General features: G+C 46.2%; 1 pseudogene; it reads left to right on the top strand.

The window, feature by feature from the left end:
• LOC125845900 (uncharacterized) overlaps positions 1-7,194 on the top strand; it is a 16,251-nt pseudogene extending 9,057 nt beyond the window's left edge.
• The last annotated feature ends 499 nt before the right edge of the window (positions 7,195-7,693 follow it).

Genomic DNA, 7,693 nt, shown 5'->3' on the forward strand with positions numbered 1-7,693 from the left:
CGAGTTTTTTACTACTTTTCGTGAAAGGCTTAGCACTTTAGGTCTAGTGGAGTCTAGAGGGGCCGACTTCATTGCTTACCAGCTACATGGCCCAGCCAGGCAGTGGTGGCGCACATTCATTCAGACCAGACCGGTTAGATCTCTATTGGTATCCTGGGATGAGTTTTCTGAGGCCTTCTTGGCCAAGTTTATCCCTCGTAGCGTCAAAGACCGCCTCAGGGATCAGTTCTGCAGGTTGGAGCAGGGCTCCATGTCGGTGGCAGAATACGAGAATAGGTTTCATGAGCTCTCCCGTCATGCCGAGATGATATTACCTATAGAGGAGGAGAGAGTTAGGTGTTTTGTTCGTGGGTTGAGATTGCAGCTTCGGTTTGAGACCCAGTCCTTAATTTCTGCTGGTCGATTTTTTTTAAACGTAGTTGACCATACCAGTACTATGGAGCATCTTCATCGCGAGGCCCAAGGGGGCAGCGAGAAGAGGGCTAGGCATGAGGGCAGCTACAGTGACTCTCGCCCTAGGTCTAGGGATTATCATGATAGGACTGGGCGACGGTTTCGACATGGTCAGTCTAGCAGACCTACACATGCCTCTCTTCAGGCATCAGATGGTGGTCGGAGCGAGGCCAGTTCGAGTCAGGGCCGTGAGGTGTTTCAGTTGGGTTCTTCAGATGGTGGTCGTTCTTCTAGGAGTCGCCCTCGACAGGGTTGCTATGAGTATGGTGAGATTGGTCATTGGGCCAGGGACTGCCCTCGGCATAGTCGGATTGCTTCCGCTCCTTAGGCAGCTCCGCCAGCTTTACCAGCACCTCTAGCTAAAGGCCGTGGTCAGGGTCAGGATCGTAGAGGTGGTCATCAGAGTATACGGGGTGGTCCCCGAGGAGGCAGTTTGGGTGGTAGGTTTGATAGTCAGGGCAGAGGCAGGCATAGCCATTTCTATGCAGCTCCGGCGGAGGAGGCTAAGGCATCAAACGATGTGATCACATGTACGATTCTTTTATGCCAGCAGTCCGCCTTGGCTTTATCTGATCCGGGCTCTACTTTTTCATATGTTTCTGTTTACTATGTCTCTTGCTTGAGTACGATGTTTGAGCCTCTGGTAGCGCCGTTGCGTGTGTCGATCCCCGTGGGTGAGTCTTTAGTAGTGGATCAGGTATTTCGATCTTGCTTAGTTACTATCCAGGGGCGTGACACCCGAGCTGATCTTATTTTGCTTGTCATGGTTGATTTCTATGTGATTCTGGGCATGGACTGGTTATCCACTTATCGTGTTATTTTAGATTGCTTCTCTAAGACCGTTACCTTAGCCATTCCTTTTATTCCTCCGGTGGTGTGGCAGGGATCTCGTGGTAGCACACCAGTTGGGGTTATCTCTTTTATTCGGGTTGGGAGGCTAGTGGCTAGCAGATGCTTATCATATTTGGCCTATGTGTGTGATGTGAGTAGGGAGATCCCTTCGATTGATTCAGTTCCTGTTGTTCGTTCCTTTTTAGATGTGTTTCCTACCAACCTATCTGGCTTACCCCCAGAGCGTGATATTGATTTTTCGATTGAGCTTGAGCCGGGTACTCGGCCTATTTCTATTCCGCCATATCGGATGGCTTCTGCAGAGCTCAAGGAGCTCAGTGTTCAGCTTAAGGATCTCTTGGGTAAGGGATTTATCAGACCTAGTGTATCACCTTGGGGTGCTCCTTTTCTTTTGTTAAGAAGAAGGACGGTACGATGCGTATGTGCATCGACTATAGGCAGTTGAATAAGGTGGCAATGAAGAATCGATATCCTCTGCCTAGGATTGATGACCTATTTGACCAGCTACAGGGAGCTTCAGTGTTCTCTAAGATTGATTTGAGGTCCTGTTAGCACCAGTTGAGGATTAGGGCAACGGACATCCCTAAGACTTTATTTAGGACCGTTATGGCCATTATGAGTTCTTGGTAATGTCATTTGGGTTGACTAATGCCCCTACTGCCTTTATAGACTTGATGACGCACGTGTTCAGGCCTTATCTTGATTCCTTCATCATAGTCTTCNTCGTGGTAGCACACCAGTTGGGGTTATCTCTTTTATTCGGGTTGGGAGGCTAGTGGCTAGCAGATGCTTATCATATTTGGCCTATGTGCGTGATGTGAGTAGGGAGATCCCTTCGATTGATTCAGTTCCTGTTGTTCGTGCCTTTTTAGATGTGTTTCCTACCGACCTATCTGGCCTACTCCCAGAGCGTGATATTGATTTTTCGATTGAGCTTGAGCTGGGTACTCGACCTATTTCTATTCCGCCATATCGGATGGCTTCTGTAGAGCTCAAGGAGCTCAGTGTTCAGCTTAAGGATCTCTTGGGTTAGGGATTTATCAGACCTAGTGTATCACCTTGGGGCGCTCCTTTTCTTTTGTTAAGAAGAAGGACGGTACGATGCGTATGTGCATCGACTATAGGCAGTTGAATAAGGTGACAATGAAGAATCGATATCCTCTGCCTAGGATTGATGACCTATTTGACCAGCTACAGGGAGCTTCAGTGTTCTCTAAGATTGATTTGAGGTCCTGTTAGCACCAGTTGAGGATTAGGGCAACGGACATCCCTAAGACTTTATTTAGGACCGTTATGGCCATTATGAGTTCTTGGTAATGTCATTTGGGTTGACTAATGCCCCTACTGCCTTTATGGACTTGATGACGCACGTGTTCAGGCCTTATCTTGATTCCTTCGTCATAGTCTTCTTGATGACATTTTGATATACTCGCAGAGTAGAGGTGATCATGAGCAGCATTTAAGAGTTGTGCTCCAGACTTTGAGAGATCAGCGGCTTTATGCCAAGTTCTCAAAGTGCCAGTTTTGGTTAGACTCTGTGGCGTTCTTGGGGCATGTTGTATCTAAGGAGGGCATTATGGTAGATCCGGCAAAGATTGAGGCTATTCGTGATTGGGCTAGGCCCACTTCAGTTACTGAGATTCAGAACTTCATCGGACTAACAGACTACTACAGATGATTTGTTGAGGGTTTCTCTACCTTGGCAGCACCTCTGACCCGATTGACTCGTGCTGATGTTCCCTTTATTTTGTCAAAGGAGTGTGAGGCGAGCTTTTTGAGGCTCAAGGAATTATTGACCACCGCTCATATATTGACTCTTCCAGTTGAGGGCAAGGGCTTCACGGTTTATTATGACACATCCGGTGTTGGTTTAGGTTGTGTATTGATGCAGGAGGGCCGGGTTATTGCTTATGCGTCGAGGCAGCTTAAGGTCCATGAGCACAACTACCCCACTCATGACTTGGAGTTGGCGGCGGTAATTTTCGCGCTTAAGATTTGGAGGCACTACTTGTATGGAGTTCGATGTGAGATCTATACCGATCATAGGAGTCTTCAGTACATCATGAGCCAGAGGGACCTTAATTTGAGGCAGCGTCGCTGGATTGAGCTTATGAAGGACTACAACCTCTCTATTCTCTATCATCCAGGCAAGGCGAATGTAGTAGCGGACGCCTTGAGCCGGAAGGCGGTGAGTATGAGTAGTCTAGCCTTCTTATCTATTGAGGAACGATCCTTGGCTTTGGACATTCAGTTCTTAGGTAATAGCATGGTTCGGTTGGATATCTCAGATTCTAGACACGTCTTGACCTATATGGGAGTTCAGTCTTCTTTGCTTGATAGGATCCGTGGTTGTCAGTTTGAGGATGAGGCCTTAGTGGCCCTTAGAGATCGAGTTTTAGCGGGTGATGGTGCTCAGGCAACCTTAGATCCTGATGGAGTGTTGAGATTCGCTGGCCGCATTTGTGTTCCGGGAGTTGGGGATATGATACAATTGATACTTTCTGAAGGTCATGAGTCTAGATACTCTATCCATCCGGGCACAGTGAAGATGTATTGTGATTTGAGGCAGCATTACTAGTGGAGTGGCATGAAGAGAGATATTACTGACTTTGTTTCCCGTTGCTTGTGCTGCCAGCAGGTAAAGGACGAGCATTTGAGGCCTGGTGGTGAGTTTCAGAGATTACCCATTCCGGAGTGGAAGTAAGATCACATTACTATGGATTTTGTGGCTGGCCTACCGCGGACTTCTATAGGTGTTGATAGCATTTGGGTCATTGTTGATCGATTGACCAAGTCAACACATTTCCTTCCTATTCAGTCTTCATTTAGCACCGAGAGGTTAGCTCGTATCTACATTCGGGAGGTGGTTCGACTTCATGGGGTGCTAGTTTCTATAATATCATATCGAGGTTCTCAGTTCACGTCTAGCTTTTGGAGGACCTTTCAGGATGAGTTGGGCACTCGGGTTGACCTTAGCACAACTTTCCACCCGCAGGTTGATGGTCGGTCAGAGCATACTATTCAGGTTCTTGAGGACATGTTGCGGGCTTGTGTGTTGGATTTTGGTGGTCATTGGGACCAGTTCTTGCCTTTGGTGGAGTTTGCGTATAACAACAACTGGTTTCTAGCATTCAGATTGCCCCGTTCGAGGTATTGTATGGTAGGCGTTGTCGCTCTCCGGTGGGTTGGTTTGAGTCTACAGAGCCTAGGCCGCGGGGTACAGATTTAATCCAGGAGGCCTTGGACCAGGTGAGAGTGATTCAGGATAGACTCAGGATGGCTCAGAGTAGGCACCAGAGTTATGCGGATCGAAGGCGTCGGCCTTTGAGATTCTCTGTTGGTGATTGGGTATTCCTCCGTGTGTCGCCTATGAAGGGCGTGATAAGGTTTGGGAGGTAGGGCAAGCTTAGCCCCAGGTACATTGGGCATTTTGAGATACTCCGGACAGTTGGGAGGTTGCTTATGAGTTGGCCCTACCTCAAGTATTTTCAGCCATCCACCCGATTTTCCATGTCTCGATGTTGCGGCGGTAAGTTCCTGATGAGTCCCATGTGCTCCAGTATGATGCAGTCAAGTTGGATGACCCTTTGACATTTGTAGAGGAGCCAGTTGTAATTCTAGCTAGAGATGTGAGGAGATTGCGCACGAGAGCCATTCCTGTTGTAAAGGTCCGTTGGAGGCATCGTCCAGTCGAGGAGGCTACCTGGGAGACTGAGCAGGAGATGCGAGGGCAGTTTCCTGGGTTGTTTGAGTCTCCAGGTACATCTTGGCCATTACTTTCGCGGACGAAAGTCCTTTTTAGTAGTGGATATTATAATGACCCTTCTGGTCATTTCTGTGTTTTTCCTTCTGTGTGTCGTTTAGAGCATTCCTGTAGCGACCCTAAGTCATTTATGACTTGTTGGGACTGACAGTTTGGTCACCTGGTCGTTCATTTGGCTTTTGTGCGATTTTGTGTTTTTGGAGCTTATGAACCTTGAACCATCATTTTCGATCAAAAGTTCAAGAAAATGACATCAGAATCCAATTCTGACGATTCCATTAGCTCCGGAAAGGTCATTTTAGGTTGTTAGTATGGTCGCCATGACTCCCGAGGTTTTCAGTGTGAGTCGGTGAGTAAACGCGCTCGGATGAGAATTTCGTCAGTGCGGTTAGCTCTGAAATGTCGAGTTTGGTCTGGATTGACCCTTCTTTTGTGTTCCAAGGTTTTCGATATTTTTTCGAGCACTTTTGTCGATTTTGACTTAAAATAACATTTGGGTGTGGGACCCACTTTTTGTCAAGATAACCTCGTATGAAAATTTTGACTACACCATTGAGTCCGGAATATCGAATTTGGTATGATTGCATATTTTGTTTGCGTGCACGGGGTTCCGAACGAGTTCGGAGCACCCCGTCGGAGGTTTTATGTTTTGGAAAAAAATTGTAGAAATATCTGCTATAAATGCAGATATATCAACTAACTTTTCCAAACTTAAAACCCTTATCTCTCTCATCTCTCAACCGATTTAGGTGATTTGAAGTGCGGTTGCTTCATATTCTCGGTGGGTTTGCTGTAGAGTGTTTGGAAGTTATCAATTGCGCGTAGTTCGAGGTAATTTCGTGATTAACCTGACTGTTGTACCTTCTTCGAGCCTTTATTTTTGGCATTCTTATTTTGGTCATATCTCACTCATTTTAGCTCGGTTTTGGGTGATTCGAAGTCCCACATGTTGGGAATTATTGTGGCTACCTCGTAGAGTGTTCAAGGAGTGTTAGAAACTTTTTGATTCTCGTTAATTCCCAGTTTAGACTACTGCTATTTTCTTTTAAGTTGATTAAAGTGTGGTTTTCTTGCTTGTTGGTTTTTGCTGTGTTTTGAGCCTTGAATTTTGTTCCATTTTGGAACACAAGTTTGGGGTGTTGTTTAGGGTCTCTTGACGAAGTCAATTTCAGACAGTTCGATGCGGGTTTCATGATTTCTGTTGTGACTCCAAAATTGACCCGTCTCTGTTTGTTGTGATTTTGGTGTCTAAACGACCGTACTAACGTTGTGATTCTATATTTAATAGAGTGACAACGTTCAAGGATCGTTTGGGGAGGAAAAGCTCCGGTAAAGAGATTTGGAGCGCCCGCGGTCAGCCTTAAGGTAGACTACGGCTTCCTTTCTTTTAGATTGAGCTTAATTGTGTAAAAGCATGTCGATTAGAATGAATTAGGGGTGGGTACCACTTTCCTACCTTACTTTAATTCGATACCTCATGTTAGGATCGATTGGTCATATTCGGGGTAGTATCATGTTAACTGATTTAGTAGAGTTTCATACTTTTATGCTAAATGTTATTGTATGGTTGTATACTATGTGTTGCATTCCTTGTTTATCCTTAACCGTAAGTATGATGTCCTTAGTCTAGGTTAGGCTAGCATTGCCTTAAACTTATGACCCATGTGGGCAGGATAGTCTTGAATTTCTGCAGACGTCGTTCGGATAACTTAGTTCCTTGTAGACTGGAGTAGCAGACTTGAGTCTGATAGTTTGAGCCTTAGATTAGGCGTTATCACTACTTGTTGTACTTATGTATCTTCTCCCTCTCATTCTGCGGTTTTGATGCATTCTCGAAGGTCCGGTGCATCACTAGAGGCGCGGGATTGAGATAGTATAGGCTTGGAGCCTTTTATGTGATTCTTAGAGTGGACGGTGTTCCATGGTGGTTGTTGTTGGATTGGATCCTATTGGAGATACCATCACCCCCGAGGTCGTTCTTTCTAGCTGGACTGGGAGCGTATCGCTGGCTAGGTAGACTCGATGATATCGACGATCGCCCCCGGACCTCTCTTTCTAGCTGGGCTGGGAGTGTGCTGCTGGCTGGGTGTCCCTGGGTCGCTCTTTCTAGTTGGGCTGGGAGCTGACTGTATGGTAGGACAACTCGCGATATCTACCTCACTCACGGGTCCATCTTTCTAGCTGGGCTGGGATTGGACTATTTGGTTAGGTGCCCCTTGGGGTCACTTTTTCTAGTTGGGCTGGGAGTGCACTATTGGCTGGGTGGAGTCTGATGGATTATCTTAGTTACTTTGGGCTGGGAGCCTGGTTTTCTTCTTTCTCAGTAGACTTAGCTTTTCTATGTACCTATCGGGCTTATGGGGGTCCGTTCAGGTTTTGTTTGAACTTGCGCACGAGTGTACTTTCTGAGCTTATGGAGGTCCAGTTAGGTTTAGTTTAGTTGTATTTAGTTTATTTCTGGTATGTTTGTGTGCTTTCTTTTCGAATCCGTTTTGACCTCTTTGTGTCTAGATTCTATCCTTTCATATTGTGTTTACCCTTTTTGCTTAGTCGTCCTATGATGCCTACTGAGTACATGTTGTGTTAGTACTCATGCTACCCTTTGCATCTATTTCGTGATGCAGG

The sequence above is a fragment of the Solanum stenotomum genome, chromosome 11 (assembly GCF_019186545.1).
Source record: "Solanum stenotomum isolate F172 chromosome 11, ASM1918654v1, whole genome shotgun sequence".
Taxonomy (NCBI): Eukaryota; Viridiplantae; Streptophyta; class Magnoliopsida; order Solanales; family Solanaceae; genus Solanum; species Solanum stenotomum.